General features: G+C 32.2%; 1 protein-coding gene across 2 annotated transcripts in view; it reads left to right on the forward strand.

The window, feature by feature from the left end:
- Positions 1-2391: 2391 nt before the first annotated feature.
- LOC143048028 (popeye domain-containing protein 1-B-like) overlaps positions 2392-15350 on the forward strand; it is a 49114-nt gene continuing 36155 nt past the window's right edge. For both annotated transcript variants that reach the window (XM_076221457.1, XM_076221456.1), the window contains exon 1: positions 2392-2720. The gene's annotated coding sequence lies outside the window, so the exon portion shown is untranslated. The remainder of the gene's footprint in view (positions 2721-15350) is intronic.

Below are 15350 nucleotides of genomic sequence, written 5' to 3' on the forward strand. Positions count from 1 at the left end.
AGGCAAATTATAAGAATGTTGCTGTAACTGACACTTCTCAAATTAATTCGTAGAGAAACATTGGTATTTTATCATTGTCTTTCCGTGTCTAACTGTCCTACACGATATAATGGTGAGTATTGACAGAATTATTGAACATCATTCGACTATTATGTAAACAAGATCAAATATACAGCTTGAAATACTCTACTATCAGGGATAATGAAACCGATATCTATGTTTGTATCGTAATGAAATACATGTTGAAATCTCAAATTGATGTATGTTTTACGATGTATATTGCTGTTATAAATCTTTAAAAAGACATTTTCAATTAAGGAATATATCTCCCTTATCTATAACTCTGGTTCCGTGTTTGGGCTTGGCTTTACTTTCTGATCCCTTTATGTCATATCAGTTCTTCAAAGTTTGTGTTAGATTTTTCATTTTCAATTAATTTTTACAAAAGCATCAATATAGAGACATTAATTGTTGAACTAACTATCTGGTGCGGTTAATTGTTGACAAAATGTTATTTAGGTTAACGATCAACTTTTCAATTGAATAGCAACCCCAATAGCCTACCTAAAAGGCGTTTTCCTCCGAAGAAATACAATCATATTAAGTGTTCTTGCATTTTAAAATATTTCATATTATTCGAGTGTATTGAATACAGCTAACAATACTTTTATGAGAACAGTTGAAATATAGATATGACCTACCGGATAAGATTATTTACCGGATTTGTAATAGCATTAGCAACACGACGAGTGTGGATAAGGGTCTGCTTACCCTCCCAGCTCACTTGAGATCAGCCCCAGTTTTTGCTTTGGTTCGTGTTGCTTACTCTTTAGTTTCCTATTTGTGTCTATTGTACTATAATTTGTATGTATGTATTTTTTTACTGTCCCTTTGGTATCTTTCGTCCCTCCTAAATAAGCCCCTTAATACTAACCAGCAAATTTTAGCCATTGCCTTTGTATATTTCTTCTTTGATACAGTAAGCTTTACAATGACCAAGATCGTTTTGTTAGTATATATCGCATTTAATACTACTACACTACCTCGTAAAACTTTTACAGAAACGATAAATAGGACTTCAAATGTTTCAAATTGCTACTGGTTTCGATTTACCTTTGAACAAACTTATATATGTTGACCAATAGCCTCTATAGAAGCATAGGTAATTTGTAAATTTTCCCTGTATTTTATAGGTTTAAGACACATCAACAGTTATAAATAATAAAAAAAAACACGAACTCCGCGAAAAACCGGGAGTGAAATCAGGTGCTCCGGAAAGGTAAGCATTTCCTGCACCGTATAGGCCACCCCTTGTGTTATTTCTTTGTTCAGTTCGGTAATGATGGAAGGTTATTAAGACTGAGAAAGAATATCAGATATGATTTCTGACACACTTTAAAACAATTTCAAATCATGGAAAGAACGTGGCAAGTGATACTCAGATTTATTTGGCAAAGGCTTTACGTAACTCTGTAACAATTCCACGCTTTCATTGCCATTTGTCTGAAAATAATCTGCCACTTCGTCCAATAGAGAAAATAGTTTTACTATTTATTTCAAGTCATTTCATAGTCTAAAACCAAAGAGTTTTAAAGGTCAATTGCATTTATTTCTTTTTTCTACTGACTTGATCACCTCATATATTTTCTCATTCAAGTTTTTGCTGTTAAAGTCAATATTAACAAGTACCATCTGTTGATGACTTATTTCAATTATCTTTAAATAAACGTTTTCATCCGTTGTATTTTTCTTTGCTTGGGAGATTTTACTGCCTGTTTAGTTTTCAATAAGTCGTTTGCAGACTGAACACACATCTGGCGTACACAGTTGTTATCCTGGTATTTACAGAATGAGCTTATTTAGTTTAATCTTAGTACCGCAATCAAAGGTTAACATTACCAACCAGTTAAAGCTCCTGTGAAAGATATCAGAAAAAGTGGTAAATACAAGACGTGAAAGAAGCCATAAAGAAATATATAATTTCTTCTAGAATGAAGATTATATCACCAAATAAAGGCAACAGTAGTATACCGCTGTTCAAAACTCATAAATACATGGCCAAAAAACAAAATCGGGGTAACAAACTAAAACTGAGGGAAACGCATTAAATATAAGAGAACAACGACACAACATTAAAATGTAACACACACACACACACAAACACAGAACCGGACTAAGCATTAGACAAAATCCTTTGAGAATAACAAATATAACATCAAAACCAGATACATGAATTTGGGATAGATAAGTACCGTGACACGTCTTATAGTAAACGCTCAAAGCACGATGAAACAATGCTATTTATGGTTTTTAAAATCTTGTAAATGAAAAGATAACTGATTCAATATTTTCAGGAAATTGATTATACCATTCACCTGAGAAAAACGTAGTGGAAAACGTACATCTTTCAGTCTACTTAGGATTCATGTGAAATAGTATCTGATTACAGAAGAAGTCGATGAGAATGTTCTGACTGATCAGTTCAGACTAAATCAATCAAAATAACAACATTGCTAGACGAGAAGCATTTTCAAATGCAGGAATTGCATTCAACACATTATGTTGTCCGTCTAACAGCTACGAATCAGAAGTGTTAATAATTGACGTTGAATATAATGACTAATTATTCTATTGACATGTTTTCGTCATTTTGAAACAGATTGCTGATGTTAAAAGGATGCTGAGATTATTGCTATCTCATTTTAAATGTTGCATTCAAGGTAAGTTTTTTTTTTTTTGTAGTTTAAATGTAAAGCTAATTGATATAGAAACAATATATTTTCTATTTAAAGAAGTATCTGATGTTTCGGTGTGATTATAGTGCCTTTATTTAGACTGATAAATAATAGTCTATAATCATAAATATACATTTGCAATAAGTGTCCATTACGTTTTCTATTTTTCTTTAAGAATAGATGTAATCAGCTATATAAAGAAACATTAAAGCTATATGCGCAAACAAGTAAGATAAAATTAGATTTATTGTATCTATGTGGATTCTATGTAATATAATACAGTTTTAAATAATTGTTTTGTTGACTCTTTTCTGTAACGATGAAAAAACTTTAATGTCCCAACGCATTAAACAGCCATTTGTTAAAAAAATAATAGATTTACCTTGCTATATACTTAGATTTAAATCACATTTTGCTGCATCACTAAATTCCTGTACTAAGTCAGGATTATGACAGTTTTTTTCCATTCGTTTGATGTGTTTTAGTTTTTGATTTTGCTATTAGCATAAGGGACTTTCCGTTTTGCATTTTCCTTACAGTTTGTTTCCTTTCCACAAATGACTGTGTTAGTTTTTTTGATTTATTCTGCCCAATTTTCCTCATTACCTAATTTGGCTCATTATTCGTGGTGTCCACCGAGTAATGGAAAGCAAAAAATGCATGGTTGATCTTTCAGATGACCTGATATCTTCGTTAGTCTATGATGTAATTTATTTTGAATAACATGTTAGCTCTAGTCTGTCGGTGATTCGATTTATTTAGCAGTTTACAGGTCATAAATTTGCTTTAAAAAAAAGATATTCCTATATTAAGATTAAATTCAAATATAAGGAGTTAGTACAAAATAAAGGTAACAGTAGTATACCGCTGTTCAAAACTCATAAATCTATGGACAAAAAACAAAATTGGGGTAACAAACTAAAACTGAGGGAAACACATTAATTATTAGAGGAGAACAACGACACAACATTAAAATGTAACACACACAGCAACGGACTAAGCATTAGACAAAATCCGATGAGAATAACCAATATAACCAACTTATTTTTTGCTTTGAAATATAGTTTGTTTACTGTAATGAGATATTTGCATATTTAAGATTAACACTGGATTTCTGAGTTAAACTGAGTGAAAATCACATGTTACATTGAGAGTGTAAATCACATGTTACGTTGATAGTGTAAATATCTATCATTTAAGGTCTATTGCAATGAGAATTCTTATATCAATAGTTAAGAATAATGAGACAGCTAGAGAAAGATAACATAAAAACTGTTGACCCATATTTCCTATTTTACGCAACAATTTAAGTAAAACGTAAGCGCTTATATAATTTACAATGTGATAGCAGGAAATCGTTATGGTACCTTGTCTATATGATATATTTCTATTGAGCGGATCTTTTGGCTTTTCCATTAAAACGGAAATTAAGTAATGCAAATAAAAAATCTGATTGTAGAATCGACAATACTGAAACGAGATGATGCTTTAGTTGATGTAGTTAATGCATGTTTTAGTTTCTAAGATTTAAGTGAGAAAAGGGTAGTGTGGCAAATTTACACTCAAAAACAAAAAAACATATATCTGTCCACAAACAAAATTCATCAGTAGACAAATTGTCTTCCTGTGAAGGAAGTTTACAGAAGAGGTCAAAGGTTTAACATCCAAACAAAATTCTTTAATTAACAAATTACGTTTAAAAATATGTTGTGTCGTGGTTTTCCTCTTATATTTGATGCATTTCTCTCAGTTTGGGTTTGTGACTCGGATTTGTTCTTTGTTCAATCGATTTAAAAATTTCGAATAGGGGTATACTACTGTTGCCTTTATATATGAACTTTTTCTTTAGTCAATTTTATCTAGACTCGAAATTTGTTCGACTGTTGTTGCCATTTTCTAAAAGTTGATACTTAAGAGCTGTGTTTCCAGTTCCTTAATGTGTAACGAGATATCATCTTAATGTTAATATGCGTAAACGTAAAAAAATCGTTGAGACCATACGTTGTAAGAACAACTGATTCAATGCTTTCAATTTATTAAGTCTCGTTTTTAGAGTTTTGTATCATGAAATAATACTATGTCACTTTTTTCTAAAGATGCACTTGGAAAAATTCTGATCATGCTTATTCGGGAAACTTTGCCTCTCAAATGTCGTGAATGCCTACCCAAACGACAAATCCAATAACTCAGAACAGAAGGTATAACCAAAATCAATTAAACAAGTTGAGTTTGAGGAACATTCAATGATAAGATTCAGTATTTGTCTTGCGAGTATATCAGGTTTTTACAGCGACAAATCTACGTGAATAAACATTTTTATTACAAAGAGCACATAAAAAACAAACTCTTAGACAAATTTGCTCTGTTTATTTGAAAAATGCATAACAGTTTCTCGACATGGCCATAATCCAACGGTTTTAATTTGTTTTAATAAGCAAATATTTTTCGTTGCGTGATCTTCATGTCAAAGAAAATGAAAGTAGAGCTGAAGTTTTTTATAATTTAAGAAAAAATCGTGGCGTACATGAGAGGTTAATTTTTCTTAATTAAAAGATATGCAACTTTTTTTAAAGCAAATAATTAAGGTCTTTCCTTTTTCAAAAGGGAAAGACCTTACTGTATTTCTACTGTTTATTATTAGGTCTTTCTACTTTTCTGTGGAAAGACCTATTGTTTTTCTTCTGATTATTTTTATTTTTTTCTTCCGCCTAATTTTGTTCTTGCGATAAATATTTGTTTCGCAATATGTCGCTTAGATATTTGGTATATGATATTGAACAGTGTATGCGCTTTTGAAATTTACCCTGCGTAACCGAATACTTTTCTTTGTAGGAGTTATCTCCCCAAACACTGTTTTCCTTGTGTCCACGACTCCTTCGCAACCGTAAAAGATTACGACAAATTTATTTTATAAAATTGCTCGTTATATCCTTCGCATGATTTGTCCAATTTTGACCGAAGCAATATGAACGCTCCATATGAGAGTTATTTCCCCTTTTGTATTTGAAATTTTGAAATGTATTTTAAACTGGAACACCATAAGTGATAGAGACCTAGGATCTTTTGATTTGTGGTCCTTGGTCCAAAAAATGAAAATTAGGTCAAGGTCAAAGGTCAAGGTCATATTCTAATTTTTGAATTTGTCTTATTTTCACTCATTTTCATTAACCTTATAAGATATCGACAAATTATTTTGTATAAATTGTTAGTTGCGACATGTGGTAACTAAAAATTTTAGTTGAAAGGGTGCGTAAACAATGAATGGGAGTTTTCGTCGCTATCATATCTTAAATTATATGTAAAGTGATATAACTTATTAACCATACATATTAGAGACCTAGGGTCTTTTGATTTGAGATCCTCAGTTTGTAACTTTGAAATTGAGGTCAAGGTCATAGGTTAATTTGACGTTCTAGATTTTGACCTTTGCTTTAAATTCATATCTATACATCATAAAGCCATATGAACTGACATTTTAGACTGATTTTTTATATTTTAATATCAAAATAGATATTAACTGGTGGAAAGACCTTCAATTGTTCTCTGAACAATTGGTTTTTAATTATTATTATTATTCTTCCGCCAAACTTTGACGAAGTTAGCAGCATTAACCGTAAGACGTGTCGCTTTCATGTTCACACTTTGTATCGGTGTCATGAATACCTATCCGGAACTCACTCTGTGAGTCGAAATATTTTGTCGGTTCGGAGTAATCCCTCCGAAACCCAAAAACCTTGTTATCGTTCCAACACCGTAACCGTAATAGGTAGAAAAAAAACGAAGGTTGAAAAATGTTCAGGACCAGACCCCGGTTCTTCGTCACATTTGGATCGAAAGGATTCAACGACTCATTCGTAGGTTTATGCCCTATGAAAATTAACCGGTGTTGGTTGGCCACCAAAACTCAGAAACCGTAAGTCGTAGACCCCTAGGATCTTCCCCATTCATCATCAATTCATGTGACTTTGAAAAATACCTCAAGGTCAAATGTGTATGTCGACCTTGACCTTTGACCTAACACCTTGTTATTGGATAATCTCAGAAACCATTATACTTACAGAAGTTTTGAATAGTGGAAAATGTTTGGGTCATTAAGGCGCAACTTTGTTACATTTGACCGAAGAGATTTGACCTTTCTGTAGGGGGCATAACCCCTGATTTAGGTTTCTGAAAAGACAAAATCAGCTTTTACTATATAACCAAAGGTCCTAGACCATAGGGTCTTCAGCAATGACATTGGGGACTAATGACCTTGTCAAAGGTCACAAGGTCAAAGGTTAAGGTCATGTCCAGATAGCGAATTATGTGTTTTTGACCTTATTTTAAGGATTTTTAGTGTGTTTTAAATGTTATTAAGGTTGACCTTGATCTTTGACCTTTCAACTTTTTAGTCGATAAACAGTGAAAAATGTTTAGGTGACTGAGGCACAACTTTTTTACATTTGACCGAAAGGATTTGACATATTCTTAAGGGGCATAACCCCCGTTAACGGTTTCTGAAAAGGTAAAATTAGCTTTAACTCTTGAACGAAAAGTCCTAGACCCATGGGGTCTTTTACAATAATTGTGGACCGATGACCTTCATAAAGGTTACAAGGTCAAAAGTCAAGGTCATGTCCAAATTATCGAATTTGTTGTTTTTGTCATTTTTTAACGGTTTTTTGTGTGTTTGAGAGCTTTTCAATGCATTCTACGCCTATTGGAACATGTACTTTACATTTCGAAAAGGAAAGACCTCTCAATTGTTCAAGAACAATTGACATTTTAATTGTAAATCTATCTGTTGAAATATATCAACATTGTCATAACTCAAATTATCTTGAAGGTATATTCCGTTTGTAGTGAATTTTATTTACAGCATAGCGAATAATGTTTCAAAGAAAAACGTTTTATTAGTTTTATGCTATTACTTAAAGTCATATGAAACCTCAAATTAAAAAAAAAATATGCATATGTTTTTTACAACTAAATGGATAGTTTTCATTATACAACTTATGTACATATACTTTTTTCTGAGGAAAATTCTTTAATTTGTCCACATTTAGAAGAAGTTTACTTATTTTAAATTGCTTGCTGCCAGGAAGCAATTCGCCGACATATTTTCCGTATGCATAGTGAGCTAAGCGTGACCCTCCTCGTGAAACTCCGGTGATAGCAATACGCATGAATCTGTCATTAAAATAAACAATTACCTGATTGTATATGTTAAACACGTGCTAAATACCCATGCTTTTTGTTGATTACTTACTATAAGGTGACAATCAGTAAACTTCGGCTTCAAAACACGGCATTTAATGAGTAGCCATATTTGTTAAATCATAACAGACAAATAGAAAAAAAATTTGACGATTATACGATAGATTTGCGTAAAAAATGATAAAATCGTGCACAGAGGACTAAGTTTATGATATATACATGCATTGGTTCAATAATTGGATGAACATTATTTTTCACCAGTCACTCGTTTCTTATGACTTTAAATGTATCAAATATTTACTATATAAACCGATTATTTTATGATAAAAAAGACTGCAACGATGGGGAAATAGTTTAAAACGATAGGATGTCTCTTATATATAGTTATAAGTTGTGTTCTTATTTAGAATATAACAGAATATAATAGGCATGGTGTAACTGTATTAACACGTTTTGTCTAAATATATCCATTCCTAAAAGGTTATTTCAAATATTAAAAGCTATTTTAAACTCACCAAAGTATTTTCCGTTTATTGGATGCATAACAGCGGGACTGCATCTGTTGAGCAAACATTGGTAAACATAAAACATATAGTGGTTGACAATTATCCAATATGTCATTACTTTAGTGATTTTGCACAATTTAATATAGCATCTTGTCAATATTTATCCTTCTGTCAATCTTTACCGTTTTGTCATATAATACTGCATGGGAGTTCTCTGACATTTTCTCTAAGCTCTTTCAGGAAACAACTTTTGTTGTGTTTTTTTTCCCAGATTAATATCATCGACCATAGTTATTAGTTTAATCTATCAAATAAGATAATATGGGGATCTGACTCAAATTTTAAAGGGAAGAACCACGGTTTAAGAGAAAGAAGATAGTTATGATGGACCAAAAATTTAATCAGAAATGTCAAATGTGGGTTTGAAATTCATTCAAATGATTGAGATGTTTTTAATGTACTGTTATAGAACGTTTGACATCATTTAAAGTAATTAATCTTTATTTACCTAAAAATTTATTGGTTTTTCTCCAACAAATGTAGGAGGAATTACCCGTAATGTTTACCAATTCCGACTTAAACGATGTTTATTATAACCATTTACATTAAAAGAAACAACTATGAAAAATATAACTATATGAAACCATTCCCCAAACTGAATTTTAACTGATTTAATACTATATATTATGATTTGGTACTTCAAATATTCTACATGGCTACATGAACTATTTATATTATGTTTTCTTAGATTTGAAAAGTTTGGTAAAACAAGAGGCGAAAACAATGAAAGGAATTTTTAAACTCATTAAGCTATGAAACAAAAACAGAATAGGACCAAAAGACAAACAATAATATACAGCTTACAATAAAAAAATTTAAAGAATGAACAACACGAAGCCTATTAAAGCATAACAATTTATTATCAAAATCACAGGCTGCTTTGTTATACCATAGCTCTAACAATCCTAATCTTTCAACGAATCTCCGTAGACAAAAAGAAGACTACTGGATTAGACAATTGGGAACTGCGACACCTTATGGTTGCAATGACAAAATTGATGGTATAGGTATTCTATCTAGTCCTTCGTGTAACTCGGTGAATGTGATGAATATTTTCAACTCGACTCCTCGACGTAGACGCAGTCATGGTCATCGTCATTATACACCACCTTCTCTGCATGATGTATCTATTAATGACTTGCTGCCATTTATACAAAAGCCGTTAGGTATTCATCACATTCGCATGAAACTTTATTCATTACCCCTTTCAAAACTTCATTCTCTGTTCAATTTATGTTTGGAATCCACTGTTACAAACCCTCATTCAAACCAATACAAAATTACAGCTATAATTGTAAAGGATCACTCTGATTCGAAAAAAAAATTCTCTACGGCAAGTAGAGGGGCACAGTGTGATCCCATTGGAATGCCGACAGTCTGTTGAAAAACACGTCCTCCGAACGTAACAAATATGTTGTCAATCAAGAAATCAAGCATCTTGATAATATCTGTTTCAGAGAATTTTTTGTTCGAATCAGAGTGATCCTTTACAAAGTAGGATTTATCCCTCCCTAAGACAAGATACTTGTATCTACGTTGGCCATTCTTTTTTACCAAACAAAGCAATAACAACTCTTTCAATTTGTCAGTTTGGAATGTTGAATACTAGTGTAAAGAGTAGAAAAGTCAAATTTTTTAATACTATTACAAGATGAAAGATAGTTAGATTGTATGTACTCTAAAAGATCTTTGGAATTTTTAAGTATCCACATCTGATTCACGCCCCCTCTAGAATAGGCAGTTTCACAATAACTTTGAAGCCCGTCTTTGATTGCTGTTAAAATAGATGATAATAATATCGAAAGAGGTTTCATGGACACTTGGAAGACCCAGCAATATACCGTTGTTTCTAAGGACACTTATGTAGTTTAGGTATCCAATATTGTGATGGCAGATCCATCTTTGGTTGAAATTCCAAAGGAACACAGAACAGACCTATGATTATCCAGGATTTCCTCTTTGGTAAGTGTCGTGAGGGTATATGCTGAGTTTCCAAGTGAATTGTCAATACCTAATTCGTTTATCAAGCAGTTAATGTAATGAGTTTTACACACAAAAACGATGTTGTTTGAGGCTTTATCTGCGGGGACAACAACATATTTGTCATGGAGGTAGAATAGGTGTTTTGCAACATTTGGGTCTTTAAAGATTGACGTAGCATGGGCATTGATAGACCCATTTAGTTTCTTAATTCTGATTTGTATCAACGACCTCACTGCCTTAATCCATTCGGAAAGAGTGTCTATATTTTCCTTCTCGCGCTTAGTCCATTGCCTGGCATAATCCTCAACTGAATCCATCATAATCTTTAAGTTGTATTTCCAATTGATTGATTCAGGCTCACGATATTTCGGACCTTTCGATAACACATTTCGTAGAGAAGTGTTATTAACAATGTTGAGGTCACCGGTAATAACGTGGCCAGCAGAATTATATGTGAATTGGGAACTAGCACAAGTGCAATCAGGAGGTTTAGACTTGAAGTCGTAAATATCGAGATCCTGCAAAACGTGTTTGTAATTGAAAATTGTAGTTGCAATAGGTTTGGTATAGGTATAAGAAATGATTGGTACAGACTGGTCTTTGAAATAAGGAGGTATTTTCGATTGAACTTATTAATGATGAAGGATATTGCCTAAGTTGACGATATCGATACCTTTGTTGGCAAAGGAAAGATTAAGGAAAGATCTTTTCTCTTTTTCATCTTTGCCAATGCGGACTGGCTTGAAAAGTCTGTGACTTGCAATATCCGAAATTATAGCTGTAATTTTGTATTGGTTTGAATGAGGGTTTGTAACAGTGGATTCCAAACATAAATTGAACAGAGAATGAAGTTTTGAAAGGGGTAATGAATAAAGTTTCGTGCGAATATGATGAATACCTAACGGCTTTTGTATAAATGGCAGCAAGTCATTAATAGATACATCATGCAGAGAAGGTGATGTATAATGACGATGACCATGACTGCGTCTACGTCGAGGAGTCGAGTTGAAAATATTCATCACATTCACCGAGTTACACGAAGGACTAGATAGAATACCTATACCATCAATTTTGTCATTGCAACCATAAGGTGTCGCAGTTCCAAATAGTCTAATCCAGTAGTCCTCTTTTTGTCTACGGAGAGTCGTTGAAAGATTAGGATTGTTAGAGCTATGGTATATCTTTTCGATAATACGAACTGTCATGGAAACGATGGAATGATCGGGCTAATTGAAATACTGGTATAGAATGTCGTTAGTATTGAGGTTAATGTCTGATCTATGACCGCACATACGTTTGTTTAGCCTTCCTTTCGTTTCACCGACGTATATGAAAACATGTATTAAAAGATCCTTGAGAGCAATGAACATGCATTATACAGCCATAAATTTCAAGTGTCTTTTTATTGAACAAATTGAAGTACGTCAGTTGTCTATGGTTATCGTAGTAAGAGTACGAAATGGTGATAACTGTTTCTCCGGGAATACATAAAAACACAATTTTTCGTTGAAAAAGAGCATACTCTATCTTTATGTTTTTGACCTAGATAACCACAAATTGTGAAAAGGATATAATGTTTTCAAACCGATATCTTCTACAACTTTTGTCGGATTCGAACTCTCTCCTGTAATGGTCATGTTTTGTTAGACATACGTATCAATCGCACGCACAAGGAACTTCGATGTTATACTTTTACGAACAGAAATATCTAAATCGGATAGATGATTCGTTATATTGAAAACAATAATTTGTTAAGATTGAAATAAACAATTAATTTCCCCATAGGCGATAGGCCTTTTTCGAGATACAGACTTTAGAGTTAATTTTTTTAACGAAACCTTGCTAGAATTAAAGAAAAGTTATTGGGACAGTATTGTTGGTCGAAAAATATAGGTTCGCGTTGCTTTTCTTAGCGTAATTTGTACAATCTCCCATGCCTATTTTTTTGCACTTAAAAATACGTGTCTCGTCCTAGCGTTGAAAAGTCATCTCCGTTCCGTAGAGGCTAAGGAAAATAATTTATTTTGCCTTTTGTATAAAGCAGAATGCACGAAGTCTCTTATAATAATAAATAACGGGTGCACATATCGACCAATCAGGATTACCCATACTCTTAATTCTGAATAACATGTTATGCTCATAAAATGGCTGCGCCCATAACATCTAATGCTTTATTCTAACCTTAAGACTAGGCAATGATTTTATAGCAACTGATTTTAATCTGCTACCTGTGTTATGCAATAGAGGTAATAAGATAACGTTACTGCATTCGTTGAACTGACATTTCACTGAAGGTATTTAGCTAAACTTGAAATCCTACTGTAAATTGTTTTCGTTGGTGTAAATTCTGTTTTTCACTCATGCATTTAATTACGAGCCATGCTATTTAGATAATTTCCTAATTGAAATTTCTAGTACGTCAAAAGGTTAAATAATGATGATATTTCAATAATGTTAGTTTACGATGTTGCCAGCTTTTCAGGATTGCCGAGACTTCTTTACTTTTCTTGGCAAAATTAATTTCTGTGATACAATTTAAATCTAATGAAAATTCAATCCCCAAAAGTTTAAAATTTGAATGTGACCAATGAAGTTTTAAATCAGGACAAAGAATCATATCTGAATACTTTTTGTTTCTAACCCATAGTGTTTTTGTCTTTGATGCATTTATTTTTAAACCTGAAATTTTATAAAAAGATTCCAAACATGAAAGTGTTTCCCTCAACGATATTTCCCTTCCATCTAACATAAGGAATGTGTCATCTGCATACTGGCTTAAAAGTGATTCATTATTATCTACAGTTATTCCCCTTATTTCAGGATTATCTTTTAATTTTAAAGATAGTAATTCAACACCAATAATAAATAAATAGGGTGAAAGAGGACCTCCCTGTCTGCAGCCTCTTTCCAATTGAAAAAAAAAATAGAAGTATGTCCATTAATTATAACACAACTTGATGCCCCTGAATATAAAGTTTACAAACTTAAGGCCCAAAATTAAAGCTTTTTAAAGAATTTTTTAAAAATAACCATTCTAAAAAGTAAAAACACAAAAATACTGAACTCCGAGGAAAATTCAAAAAGGAAAATCAAAAATCAAAAGGCAAAATCAAAAGTCCAAACACATCAAACGAATGGATAACAACTGTCATATTCCTGACTTGGTACAGGCATTTTCTAATGTAGAAAATGGTGGATTGAACCTGGTTTTATAGCTAGCTAACCTCTCACTTGTATGACAGTCGCATCAAATTCCATTACATTGTCAACGATGCATGAACAAAACAAACATACTCAAAGAGTAAAAATGTCAAAAATAGGGGTACAACAGTCAATATTGTGTTATCATCTTAATATCACTACATAAACAACAAATGTAACAAAGTAGCACAAAAAGGCATACATCAAATTTAACATTCTCATTTTGCTTATCTTATACGGCTGAATTTATCTATGTAAAGTCTACCCATAAATGAAAGAAGGTTTTCATTACTGGTGTAAAATTGCGCGTTTGAAATTCGCACAGGTAGACATAAAAATAATTTTGTCGTATGACGGCATACATAAATGCAGACTCACGTAAAGTAGATATAACAAAAAACAGACTTACAGCAAAAATAATAAATAAAATAATGGTGTGGTTCAAAGTATGACGGGACACATAAGTACAGTTTCACGTCAAATACGGCTGAATTTATCTATGTTAAGTCTACCCATAAATGATAGAAGGTTTAAGGAATCAAAGGCCTTTTCAAAATCAACAAGTAATAAAAGACCTGTCTTATTATTTTCCTCAAGATAATGCATTAACTCATATAAAAGGCGTGTTTTTTCACCCATAAATCTTTCTTTGTTGAATCCTTTTTGTGTATCACTTATGACAAATGGTAAAACTGGTTTAAGTCTATTAGCTATAACAGCAGAAGCTATTTTCATATCAGTATTCAAAAGACTAATAGGGCGCCAGTTACTTATATATTGTCTGTCTTTCCCCTCCTTAGGAATGCATGTAATTACACTTTGATACTGAAAATTCAGAAACTTTTCCAACCTCATATCCAAAATGAAGAGACCGAAAGATGAAAGGACCAATATCTTTCCAAAAAAATTTTAAAAAGTCTACTGTTTACCCATCAGAACCTGGACTTTTACCATTTTTCATAAATTTTAACGAATTAGGACACTCTTTAAAAGTTAAATTTCCCTCACAAAAATCTCTTTGCTCTTCTGTGAGCTTAATGTTATGATTAAAAAATGATGAATCATCACAATCTAATTTTTTGCTTGAGTATAAATTTCTATAAAAATTTTGTTGTTCCGTTAGAATTTTTGATTGCTCTGATATATGTTGACCTTCATCATCTATTAGTTCTGTTATTGTTTTCTTTATAAAATTTTTCTTTTCTAATTTACAAAAATAATTTGTACACTTTTCACCATTCTAATGCCAGTTAGAGCGGGATCTAAGCAGCAAGCCTTCAACTTTCTTTTGTCGAAAATTTTCTAGTTCAAGCTTTTTCTCAAGTAAAGATTTTTGAACTTCATCATTTGGAGAATGGTTCATAATAGTTTCTAAATGCACAATATTATTTTCAAGTTTCAGGGTAAAAAATGTTTCCTCCTTTGATTTATTTATGCTGTAATTTATAGACAAAGATCTAAACTTCATTTTCAATATTTCAAAAACTGTTTGATCATTACATGACAAATCAACAGAAAGAAGATCTTCCATATCACCTGACAGATAGTATTCCAAAATAGTATCCTTAATGCATGATTTAACCTTTTGTATATAATCTGTATCTCTGAGTAACTTAGAGTTAAATTTCCAGTAACCTTTGTCCCGTTTTTCTAAACAAGCCGAGAAGGT

The sequence above is a fragment of the Mytilus galloprovincialis genome, chromosome 10 (assembly GCF_965363235.1).
Source record: "Mytilus galloprovincialis chromosome 10, xbMytGall1.hap1.1, whole genome shotgun sequence".
In the NCBI taxonomy this organism is placed as follows: Eukaryota; Metazoa; Mollusca; class Bivalvia; order Mytilida; family Mytilidae; genus Mytilus; species Mytilus galloprovincialis.